Source organism: Nicotiana sylvestris, chromosome 6, assembly GCF_000393655.2.
Source record: "Nicotiana sylvestris chromosome 6, ASM39365v2, whole genome shotgun sequence".
In the NCBI taxonomy this organism is placed as follows: Eukaryota; Viridiplantae; Streptophyta; class Magnoliopsida; order Solanales; family Solanaceae; genus Nicotiana; species Nicotiana sylvestris.
The window spans coordinates 82,012,528-82,026,494 of NC_091062.1; positions in this window are offsets into that span (position 1 = coordinate 82,012,528).

Here is a 13,967-nt window from a genome sequence, read left to right on the forward strand (position 1 = left end):
AAGAAAGGAGTTATTCTCAAAAACTGGATCGCCACACCATCCCGAGCCTGTCGAGTCCCTGGGTAGCTTGGCAGAATTTACTTTTATAGCCATTCTAGGCATTTAAGATTTCCCGCAATTTTGTTTTAAGATTTACTTGTTTCAAAATAAATGCTCGAATCATCGAGGCCTACTTTGTCTAATGATTTTTCAGTTTTAATCAAATGCATTTGCTCTTTATTATTCACTATTATCCTTACATTATTGCTTTCTATAGCGTTATTATTACTTTTCCTGATGAACTAGTGACTGTGACATGTAATGAGGCAACGCAACATGAGAATAGTGATTCAGATGAGGAAGATGAGATACCCGAGGAAATTGTCAGGGAGGTTGAAAATTTTGAGAATAAGCCTAAGTCCAATCTAGATGAGACCGAGGCAGTAAATTTGGGAGACGCCGAGGCCGTCAAGGAGACTCGCATCAGTATTCACTTGTTACCAACAGAGAAGGAAGAGTACATTCTCTTCCTAAAAGAGTATGAGGATATTTTTGCATGGTCATATGATGACATGACCGACTTGAGCACATCTAGAGTGGCTCACAAGTTGCCTACTAATCCCATGTGTCTTCCAGGCAAACAAAAACTCTGAAAGTTCAAACTAGACATGAGCCTAAAAATCAAGGAAGAAGTTACCAAGCAGATCAAAGCCAAAGTTCTCAGGATGGTTGAGTACCCAACCTGGTTAGCTAACATCGTGCCAGTTCCGAAGAAGGATGGGAAGGTCAGAGTATGTGTTGACTATCGAGATTTAAATAAAGCAAGTCCCAAAGACGACTTCCCACTGCCAAATATACACATCCTGATCGATACTTGTGCCAAGCATGAACTCTAATACTTTGTAGATTGCTTCGCGGGTTATCACCATATTTGGATAGATGAAGAAGATGCAGAAAAGATAGTTTTAATCACACCGTGGGGTGTGTACTATTACAAGATGATGTCATTCAGTCTGAAGAATGCTGGGGCCACTTACATGAGAGCCATGACAACTATCTTCAATGACATGATCCATAAAGAAATAGAAGTGTATGTGGACGACGTCATTATCAAATCTAAAAGGGCTGCAGATCACATAGCGGACCTGAGAAAGTTCTTTGACAGACTAAGGAGGTACAATTTGAAACTAAATCCTGCAAAGTGTGCCTTTAGGGTTCTCGCAGAGAAGTTATTGGGATTCATCATCAGTCGTCGAGGGATCGAGTTAGATCCGTCCAAAGTCAAGGCTATTTAGGAGTTACCGCCACTTAGGAGCAAAAAGGACATGATAAGCTTCCTAGGATGTCTCTACTATATCAGCCACTTCATAGCACAGTCCACAGTCATATGTGAACCCATCTTAAAGATGCTGAGGAAAGATGGTGAAACAAGTTGGATAGAGGATTGTCAGAAACCTTTTGACAAGATCAAGGAGTACCTGTCCACACCACCAGTTCTGGTCCCGCCAGAACTAGGACGACCTTTGCTACTCTATCTATCTATATTAGATGGAGTCTTCGGATGTGTTTTGGGACAACATGACGAGACAGGGAGAAAGGAGCAAGCCATATATTACTTGAGCAAGAAGTTCACACCTTACGAAGTACGGTACTCTTTGCTAAAGCGTACTTGTTGTGCTTTGACCCGGACAGCTCAGAAATTGAGGCATTACTTCTATGCCTACACTACATACCTCATATCCAGGATGGACCCTCTGAAGTACATATTCCAGAAACCCATGCCGACTGGAAAGGTAGCCAAGTGGCAGATACTATTAAGTAAGTTCGATATCGTCTACGTAACCCAAAAGGCAGTTAAAGGACAAGCATTGGCAGATCGCCTTGCTGAAAATCTGGTGGGAGGAGCATACAAACCTTTAAAGACGTATTTTCCTGATGAAAAAGTATCATTTGTAGGAGAATCCATTAACGAAGCATATGACGGTTGGAGGATGTTCTTTGATAGAGCCGCAAATTTCAAAGGAGTAGGCATTGGAGCAATTTTGGTATCAGAAATGGGTCAACATTATCCGGTATCTGCTAAACTCAGATTTCCCTACACCAATAATGTGGCAGAGTATGAAGCCTATATACTAGAACTCAAAATGGCAGCCGATATGAACATTCAGGAGTTGCTAGTGATCGGTGATTCAGATTTGCTTGTGCACCAGGTACAAGGAGAGTGGGCCACCAAGAATTCCAAGATAGTGTCATATCTGCACCATGTACAAGAATTGAGAAAGAGGTTCACGAAGATAGAATTCCGACATGTGCCCAGAATTCAGAATGAGTTTGCCAATGCATTGGCCACCTTGCCATCTATGATACAATATCCAGATAAGAATTATATTGATCCCATTCCGGTGAGTATTCATAATCAGTCGGCATATTATGCTAATGTTGAAGAAGAAACGGATGGAAAGCCTTGGTTCCATGACATCAAGGAGTATTTGTCAAAGGGAGAATATTTGGAGCATGCAAACCACACTCAAAAATGCACACTCCGGAGATTGTCCAATCACTTCTTCCAAAACGAAGGAAACTTGTACAAGAGAACTCTTGATTTGGGTTTGCTAAGATGTGTCGACGCAAAAGAAGCTTCAAAAATTGCTTGAGGACGTACATGCTGGAGCCTGTGGCCCGCACATGAATGATTTTGTCTTGGCTAAGAAGATACTTAGGGCCGGTTACTTTTGGATGACCATGGACACAGATTGTATCTAGTATGTCCGCAAATGCTTTCAATGCCAGGTGCATGCCGATATGATAAAAGTGCCGCCAAACGAGCTCAATACAACAAGCTCACCTTGTCCATTCGCCGCTTGGGGAATGGATATTATTGGTCCTATTGAGCCAACTGCTTCAAACGGACACAGGTTTATTCTGGTAGCCATTGATTACTTCACAAAATGGGTAGAGGTTGTGTCCTACAAGGCTTTAACCAAGAAAGTCATCGCAGATTTTGTCAAGGGTCGATTTTTTGCCAATTCGGTGTTCCCGAATCCATTGTCACTGATAATGCCGCCAATCTCAACAGTGATCTGATGAAAGCTATGTGTGAAACTTTCAAAATCAAGCACAAGAATTCTACAGCCTACAGACCTTAGATGAATGGAGCCCTAGAAGTCGCCAACAAAAACATCAAGAAGATACTAAGGAAGATGGTAGAAAACCACAAGCAGTGGCATAAGAAGCTACCTTTTGCTTTATTGGGATACCGCACTATGGTTCACACATCAACCGGGGCGACTCCCTACATGTTGGTTTATAATACTGAGGTTGTCATCCCAGCCGAAGTAGAGATTCCTTCTATGAGAGTCATACAGGAAGCTGAACTCGGCGATGCAGAGTGGATAAGGAGTCGCTATGAACAATTGGCCCTCGTCAATGGAAAAAGGGTAAACACAGTGTGTCACGGCCAACATAATCATAACAGAATGTCTAGAGCTTTCAACAAAAGGTCAACCCGAGGCAGTTTGCACCAGGTCAGTTGGGGATGAAGAAGATCTTCCCACATCAAGATGAAGCCAAAGGGAAATTCTCTCCCAACTAGCAAGGTCCGTACATGGTTCACAGGGTGCTGACAGGGGGAGCACTTATACTTGCAAAAATTGATGGAGAAATCTGGCCAAAACCAATCAATTCAGACGCAGTCAAGAGATACTATGCTTAGATTATTTACATTTCCTCATCCGATGTAATTGAACTATGCTTGACCTGATTCCCGTTTAAGAGGGGATATGTAGGCAGCCTTATGGGCTCGGTCATATCATAATAAAATTTTCATTTCCCCCAAATATCATAAACTGGGGCAGAATTTAGATGAGGACCCTCAAAATTCCGAAGCAAGTCCAGCCAACGTCATCGCATGTCAGACGGTCAAGAATCAGTTAAGAAACTGGGGCAGAATTTTGAGAAGGATTCTCAAAATTCCGAAGAAGGTTCAGCAAGGCCTATCATCCACCAACAGTCAAAAAGTCATCTACCAAACTGGGGCAGAATTTTGAGGAGGACCCTCAAAATTGCATAAGAGAGTTGCAATGCCTTTGAGACGTGTTACAGTCACTAGTTCATCAAAAATCGTTTGATATATCAATATGTTTCTAAACAACTCTATTTTTATCAATAATTGCATAGTTTCGAAAACTCTATTTCCATAACAGTCAGGTGTTACCTAGGGGAACTCGAAAGGGGCTTCCAGGATTGAGCAAAGCAAGGCCAGCGGACAGAAGCACGAACCAACCTCCCCCCACAAAACTTACAACTTTTCTTTGAATGTAGGCACATTTGACGTAAAGATAGTGCTCACAAACATATATACACAAAGCAAATTCACTATCCATCCGGCCATTATGAATATATCTCCAGCTAAGACATACACTACTCTTATTTGCTACTCGCTCTTTGCATGGGACTAATCCTTGTCCCTCATATTTGCATGAGGCTAATCCCTGCCTCCACATTTGCGTGAGGCTAATCCTTTCCTCCATACTTGCATGAGGCTAATCCTTGCCTCCATACTTGCATAAGGCTAATCCTTGCCTCCATACCTACATGAGGCTAATCCTTGCCTCCATACATGCATGAGGCTAATCAATGCCTCCCTAATTGCATGAGGCTAATCCTTGCCTCCATACTTGCATGAGGCTAATCCCTGACTCCCTGCCTGCATGAGGCTAATCCCTGCCTCCCTACCTGCATGAGGATAATCCTTGCCTTCATACTTGCATGAGGCTAATACTTGCCTACATACTTGCATTAGACTAATCCCTACCTCCCTATTTACATGAGGCTGATCCTTGCCTCCATACTTGCATGAGGCTAATCCTTGCCTCCATACTTGCATGAGGCTAATCTCTGCCTCCCTATTTGCATGAGGCTAATCCTTGCCTCCCTACTTGCATGAGGCTAATCCTTGCCTCCATACCTGCATGAGGCTAATTCTTGTCTCCATACCTACATGAGGCTAATCCCTGCCTCTCTATTTGCATGAGGCTAATCTTTGCCTCCATACCAATATGAGGCTAATCCCTGCCTTCCTACTTGCATGCTAATCCTTGCCTCTATACTTGCATGAGGTTAGTCCTTGCCTCCATACATGTATGAGGCTCATCCCTGCCTCCCTATTTGCATGAGGTTAATCCTTGCCTCCATACTTGCATGAGGCTAATCCTTGCCTCCCTACCTACATGAGGCTAATCATTGCCTCCATATCTGCATGAGGCTAATCTCTGCCTCCATATTTGCATGAGGCTAATCCTTGACTCCCTATTTGCATGAGGCTAATCTGTGCTTCCGTACTTGCATGAGGCTAATCCTTGCCTCCATATTTGTGTGAGGCTAATCCTTGCCTCCATATTTGCATGAGGCTAATCCCTTGCCTCCCTTTTTACATGAGGCTAATCTCTGCCTCCATATCTGCATGAGGCTAATCCCTGCCTCCATATTCGCATGGGACTAAGCATTGTCCTTTTTCGCACAAATTTTGCTCTATTTCTAGCACTATCTATTTGCTTTTCGATCGGGCTAAGCTCTGCCCTCCATTTCACAAGACTAAGCCTTGTCTTGTTAACATTATTATTGCATATCATAGGCTGAAATATCGCCAATCTATCCAAAGGCGTCATAGTCTAAAGGCATCATCCTCATAGCCGGAAGACACCATGCCATGGCCTGAGGATCTCTCAAATTTGCATATCATTATTCAAAGACGTCATGGTTCAGAGGCATGATTTTCATGGCCCGAGAACATCATTTCATGGCCTGCGAATCCCTCACTAAACAATTCATAGCCCAGGATGTCATGGCCCAAGGACGTCATCTTTAACCGTCCAAAGATAACCTTCATGGTCCAAAGGGAATATGCATCATGTTTAAATTTTTGCAAATATATGTTTGTAGAATCTTTTATCTGTAGGTAACCAGTAAGCAACCGCTATCCTAGCAGGAGCGATCTCGCTCCAGTTCCTTCAACTGTCTCGAACCTTAACCGCTCACCCTAGCCGTTTCCGCATCGCGTGTCCGTTCTTGCAATAATTTCATTAGCATATTCCGCCGATGAATCCAGAACTACACATGGCCTGATTCCTGTAAAACCAGGGATATGTAGGCAACTCGAAGACCGGAGTCCGGCCTCTATCTTTCAAAACATCCCGCCCGGTCAACTATTGATACCCAATTTTTTCCTATATATTTTTAATATATATAAATAGTTTCAAAATAGCATATATGCATATATAAGCATGCATAAGCATTTTTATAATTTTTTCTATAATTTTAAAGGCTTCAAATTGATTTGCTTCCTCCCTTTTTACTCATAAAATCTCCAGTAATTATCCTTCAAATTATTTTGTGGTGATTTAGCCATCTAATTTCTGTATTTATGCCAAAACATTGTTAAAATATTTTTAGTGAATTCTTTTATAATTGCATTTGCATTTGTTAAGCTAATTTGCATATATTTTGCAATACTAGCCCTATTAATGCATAATTACATTTATATGCATAACATGATCTTCTATATTTTTAAAATATTAAATATCTATTTTAAATCATTTTAGTACAAGAAATTATTTCTTAGAAATTATTTATTATTTATTATAAATTATATAGCGTTAAATTGGCTATTTAAAACTTAGCCAAATTGTATTTCAATTTCAGCCTCAATTCAACCCAATACCCCAGCCCAATTTCAGATCAAATTACCCGACCCAGGCCCTAAATACACCTACCCGACCCAAGACCCCACCACATCATGGCCGTTATCAACGGCCCTCGTTAAAACTTATCTTTTTTAATTCCAAACAACCCCCAACCCTAATCATTTTCTATGCACCCACCGCCCTAAATCCTTTCTGCTCTCAAAACACTCTCAACCTAACCCTAATCTTCAAACACCAACCTCCCATCTCCTGTCATCTCCGGTGACCTGTTTTCATCTCTTACGCCTCTAATTGCTTCTCTCATGCTATTCTTGCCTTCTTTAAGGTCCTCGAGGGCCCAGGGCCATGCTGACTTGCATCTAAGGTTCATCGCATGCATGTTCCTAGCTATTCCAGTGTGATTTCAAGCAAAATCATTCTATATTTGCTACGATTCTTGGGATTCTAGACAGGTTTCTTCATCTCTATATGGGTTTCCTTCGAAACCCTAATTTCTTTTCTATATCTCCTAGATCTATACAGATCTAGGATGATTTGAGTTTGTTTCTTGAATGATTTACACTAACCTTGAGGTTCTTTACAAGAATCATGTGATTTCAAGTGTTTTTCATCTTCTTCTAAAACCAGGGTTTTCAGAACTTCTTTTTAAAACCTTGTCTAACTTATTCTTTGTATTTAAACTTCTATTTCTTAAATATTTTGACTGATTCTATGAGTCTACTACATCTTAACTCGTATATGCTGAAAGCCTTAATTTTTAGGGTTCTTCGTTTGGTTCTGTGTATTAGCATGACTGACCGGTTCTCGTTTTGAGTTTCTGTGATCTCTCGTGACTATCTTGCCTCGATGTGTTTCTACAGAGTTTCTTAGCCTAAACTTAAACCGATTCTATGTGCTTGTGCTCTTCTTGACTATTCCAGACTTGCCTCTTTCTCATTGAATCAGTACTGTTTAACTTTCATGTTTGCAAGAGTTGTATGCCGACTCTTGACTATCCATGTTTTACTTTATTTATATGCTAAACGCTAACTCTTTTCATAACTTTCTTTTTGGTTGATTTTGAATTCCCTATTTCTTGGTTTGATTTGAAAACTTTCCTTTAGACCTTCGATTCTTACCTTCCTACTCGATGTGATTGATTTGCTTTCCTAAACTAACTTTCCCTTACCTTGTCTGCATGGTTACTTGATTCTTATCGACTATCTCCTTAATTAGAATTTTCTGAACCTAGCCCTAATTGTTTACTCTGTGCCTACTATGTTTGAATTATTTCCTTGTCTGTTATGATCCAGTTACACATTGATTTAATTCCTTATTTGCTACTTGTTCTTACCATTTGAACTAATTCCCTTAATTAAGGGAGTACTTGTACTGATTTTGCTCTAATTGGTTTTGAGTTCTATAATTACTATACAATTGTGATTCTTGCCTTATTTTACCTAGTTTCGAACTACTATATGTATGCTCTCTCATTAATAGTCAACACACGAACACATTAGTTCAAACTCTTTCACACTCAAAACTTTTCTACTCTCTTTCTTTGGTTACTTGCTATTATTCTGAGTTAGCCGGCTGTAAGCCAAGGCTAACCATTGTGCTCTCCTATTCTTCACTTTATGTTTACTATCTCTTTACTGGTATGTTCTTATTTCAATTCAAGTCCCAAAACCAATATGTTTCTTTTACTACTTCAGTTTATCATGTTTCTAATTTGTTTCTATCTATGGTTCTGTTGTTCAACATGTAATTGACATGTGTATATTACTATTTCATCTAGCGTGCTAGTCTAGCCCTCTTAGGGTATTTTAGAACATGTTCTACTCCCTTGGTAGTCTGTCTCGATGTGACTCTACCCTGTTTTGAATGCTTGTCTACTTGTTATCCAGTTTTGATATGCATTCACTTTGCAAACTGATTTGTCACTTTAAATGGCTGATTCTATAATTGTTTCTGAAATTCATACTGTGTTGGTACCACTAGATATTCCCTAATCCCTTAAACCCCCACAAGAATTGCTATGCTCGTGTATATTATGTGCTCTATGTGTCCCCAAATCCCATTACCCCTGTTTGTGGTTGTTGAACCTGCCTTGGTTCTATGTTCTTTGATTATGTATGGACCTGTTTTGGGTGCTGTGTTTGGACTGTTGCTTATTACTCTACTCTCTTTTTGAAACTGTCTTATTGAATAACTCCCTCTGTTGTTTTTACAAAACTATTTCAAACGGTTTTCCTACTTAAATCTTTTCAAAACTATGTCAAGCACTCTCACATCTACTCTTAGGTTTTAAGTTCTACCCCTCTAATGTGTGACTGCTTAGGGATCCCTATGACATCCTTCTGAACTCTGATGCATTAAAGTTGGCCCTTCCACACTGCACTACTCAACTATGATTATGAAATCTGGGTGTGTGTATTGCCCGGGATCCCTTGAGGTCCTTAGAGAACTTTGACACACCCGGATTATGTGAAAGGCTGTGAGGCAATTTGGCATTGGAAATTCTGGAAATTAGGGCCTATTTGTAGGCTCACTATAGTGTAACTTCTTATTTTTCTTATCTACTTATGTAATTCATTCGATATTGGCCTGTAATAATTTGTTGTAAACGAATACTGGGGTTGGCTAGTGAAAAGGGGAGGGTAGTCATATATGTTATCAATATCAATGGGTAGAAAACATGCTTTAGGTTTATATTTTTCTGTATATGCATTAGAATTCATGTTTAGGACCAATACATGCAAAGCATATCATGCATTAGATACCATGCTCCTAGGTTTCATATATACTATTTTCAGCATCTCACTTTGACATCTTTATTATCACTTAGAAATCCTGTTTCTAGGATAAATGACAACATTAAAATAAACTGTTACTTATGCATATTTTGAAATCATGTTGTAACCTGTTGTGCATTTAGAAATCCTGCTTTAGGAATTCTGCATATAAACTATTCTAAACCTTATATGTGCATATTAGATATCATGTTCAGGATCTTGTTCATACTCGCTCAGTCACACCTAGTTAAACTACTGATGCATGAAAAAAGGTATAAAACAGTCTCACGACTAATTATCCTGTTTAAGTAAAATTGGTAATGACCCTGTATTTTGTGGCACCTAGAACGGTATACTTAGGTAAAACAATTTATAATAGTTTTCTTTAATAATTCTGGTAACAACTATGCACTGTCCCACGCCTAGGCAAGACTTAGGTAACCAATTCTTATAAGTCTAAAACTGCCTCTTTGTTTTTGCTTCTTAATGACTGACAGGTTTAAAATCAGTAGGAAAACTGATTAGTGCCCCTGCTTCTAAGCTCATAAAATAAAACTACCTATCTTCTATGTTTTGATATTCACTTAGACATCATGCCTTAGGATCATGTTTAATAATACTGCCCTTATTTGTGTTTGAGTCGTGCTGCTTATGTGCATTATTTGTGGAGGTAAACCTGAGCCTCTAATTGCTTCTTTTCTGTCTTATGTGCTAAAGTCCTATTTGTTCTTGCTTTTCGCCTACTATTTTCTCCTTTAAGCCTAAGGGTCTGTCTAGAACTGCCTATAGGTAGAGGTCCTAAATTCCTCCAGGACCATTAGGAAGGGACGGGTAACAGCACGCAATAGAGATCGTTAAACAACACTCGCTTTAATAACTGCTAAGGGGTGGGAAGGGTAGAAAGGGATATGATGACTACGCGCTAATGTCACGTGTAACCCCTCATTGAGGAGTGTTTACCGGACATTGCGTGGGGTGATCATGTAGGCTAACCAACCTAGGACCCCTCCTTTCCCAAAATTCCTTTTCGCTTAAAACTTCATTTTTTTTATGTACACAACTTGTTCAAATCCTTTGTCTTATTATCTGAGTTATACAATGTCCAACATGCTTTATTTGCAATTATTTGTTTCAACTACTTATTTGTTAAAGGACTAATTTATAAGTATAAGTTCGATCGGGACCCACCGTTGTGGACCGAGAGGGGTGCCTAACACCTTCCCCTCAAGGTTATTTCGAGCCCTTACCCTAAATCTCTGGTAATGCAAACCAATTTAAGAGTTAACCGCTTTGGGTGCCCTAACGCACCATAATCTGTTAGGTGGCGACTCTTCAAATACCCAATTCTCAAAAGGAAATGAGTTATTACCCCCATGTAATGTCGAAACCCGGACTTCTCTCCACAGAGGGAAAAAAGGAGGCGCGACAGTGGTCATGGTAAAAAAGAAAAATGGGAAATGGTGGATGTGCGTTGATTTCATGGACCTAAATAAGGCCTGCCATAAAGATTCTTTTCCACGACCCCAGATCGACCAACTCATCGATGCAACAACAGGGCACGAATTGCTAAGCCTTCTGGATGCATATTCGGGTTACAACCAAATCCTCATGGAGGAGGAAGACCAGGAAAAACCACTTTCATCACCCACCAGGGAACATGCTGCTACCAAGTCATGCCGTTTGGATTAAAGAATGCGGGAGCAACATACCAAAGGTTGGTCACCAAAATGTTTAAAGATCAACTCGGCAAGACGATGGAAGTTTACATCGATGATATGTTGGTCAAATCCAAAAGGAAAGAGGACCACATTGACCACCTTACAGAGGCCTTCAGCATATTAAGGCAGTATGGAATGATGCTAAATCCCGAAAAATGTGCCTTCAGTTTAACCTCAGGCAAATTTCTCGGTTATTTGTATCACAAAGAGGCATCGAGGTCAATACAGACCAGATCAAAGCCATCGAAGGAATACCCGAAATACTGACCAGCAAAAAACAGGTGCAAAAACTGACAGGCCGGATAGCCGCCTTGTCAAGGTTTATCTTGCGGTCGTCCGACAGAGGCCACAAATTTTTTAATGTGCTAAGGAAAGACAACGGGCTCCAGTGGAATTCAAACTGCATCGAGGCCCTGAGAAAACTAAAAGCGTACTTGTCCTCACCGCCACTACTCGCTAAAGCGGACCCCGCCGAACGCCTTCTAATCTACCTGGCCGTCTCATAGGTCACAGTGAGCGCAGTTCTTCTCCACGAAAACAAAGGTACACAATCCCCGATTTATTATATTAGCAAAACCTTGATTGACGCCGAAACGAGGTATCCCTACCTCGAAAAACTGGCTCTGGCATTGGTCGTAGCTTCACGAAAGCTTAGACCATATTTTCAATGTCACCCCATATTGGTAGTGACAACTTTTCCCCTTAAAAGCATCTTACATAAGCCCGAGCTGTCAGGAAGATTGGCAAAATGGGCTATAGAATTAAGTGAGCATGATATCACCGATCAGCCGCAAACAACGATAAAATCGCAGGTACTCGCTGACTTCGTCGCCGACTTTAGTGCCGAACTATTGCCTGAGGTCGCGCATAAAGCGCTTCACACATCCCCTAGGCAACCCGACCTCTGGGTTCTCTACACCGACGGCGTATCTAAAGCGTCGGGATCTGGACTGGGACTCATGCTTGAAGTCCTACAGGTGAAGTAATTCGTCAGTCCATACGGTGCCCCTATATGACTAACAATGAGGCCGAGTATGAGGCCATAATTGCAGGATTGAAACTGGTCCTCAAATATGGTGCACGACGAGTCGTCCTCAAGTGCGACTCACAACTCGTCGTCAATCAAGTTACTAGCACTTTCCAAATCAAGGAACAAAAGGTATAGAAATACTGCGCAGAAATACATAAGCTACTGCCAAAATTCGATGAATGTCGACTCGATCAGATACCGCGGGCACAAAACATCGAAGTAGATGTCCTCGCCAAACAAGCAGCAACAACCAAAAATGTCAACAAGGAGAACGTGGTCACCCTCATCCACTCGTCAATAGACCAAGTAGAGGTACATTCTATAAATTTAACTTGGGATTGGCACAACCGTATCATGACATATTTGCAGGAAGGAACACTCCCACAAGACAAAAAGGAAGCCAAAAAGCTTCGAATACATGCAGTCAGGTACAGCCTCATAAACAACGATCTTTACAAAAGGACGTTTGGCAGCCCTTTGGCTAAATGCCTAGGACCAAATAAAACAAGGTGTGTGCTCGAAGAAGTACACGAAGGTCACTGCGGTGCCCATATAGGCAACTGGGCCCTCGTTACATGCCTCATTCGAGCAGGATACTACTGGCCCACTATGAAAAAGGAAGCAGTGGATTACGTCAAGAAGCGTGAATAATGTCAAAAGTACGCACCGATGATACACTAAGCAGGAAAACTCCTCACTCCATCACTTCGCCATGTCCGTTCATCAAATGGGGAATGGACATCGTCGGACCCCTCTCGACGGGTCGAGGTAAGACACGCTTCCTTTTAGTTTTAACTGACTACTTTTCCAAATGGGTGGAAGCAGGTGCGGTCGCCCAAATACGCGAACAGGAAGTCATCACCTTCATGTGGAAAAATATCATATGTCATTTTGGCATCCCCAAAGAAATCAGCTACGACAATGGACCTCAGTTCGTCGGAAAAAAGATGACCGAGTTCTTTGACAAATGGTCCATCAAGCGAATACTCTCCACGCCACATCATCCAGCTAGCAATGGTTAGGCAAAATCCTCCAACAAAATAATACTGAATATACTAAAGAAGAAACTCGAGGACGCCAAAGGGTTGTGGCCGGAATTTCTACCGGAGGTATTATGGGCCTATTGCACCACACCAAAAACCAGCACAGGCGAAACGCCATATTCATTAGTCTACAGGACTTATATGGCTCATGTAAGGATGGTAGAGTAACGGAGAGATATGGCTCATGTAAGGATTGTAGCCCAAAAACAACAAGCGGAAAGGTACTACAACAAGAAAGCCAACATACGTCCGCTCAAAGTCGGAGACTACGTTCTCAAGGCCAAAACACAAGCGACCAAAGATCCAAAATAAGGAAAATTAGGAACCAACTAGGGCAGGCCATATAAAATTACAGCGGCGGCAAGCAAAGGGGCATTCCAACTAGAAACAATGCTGGGAAAACTGCTATACAATAAGTGGAATGTCGCCCACCTCAAATACTTGCACTTCTGAAAAAGGACGTCGCCCGAGTCGTACTATTTTTTCTTCACCCGGGTTTTTTCCTAATTGGGTTTTCCCTGAGAGGTTTTTAACGAGGCGACGAGGGGGACGTCTCGAAGTTCAAAGTATAATTCATCGCCCCTCCTGCCGATGATATCTCCAGGCCGAACGATGAAGGGACCAGATACAAGGAAACTTCTCCAATGTGTATGAAACTGACATATACAATACTCCAATAAATGAAATAAAGCAACATTTTACTCAACATTTCACTATCCATC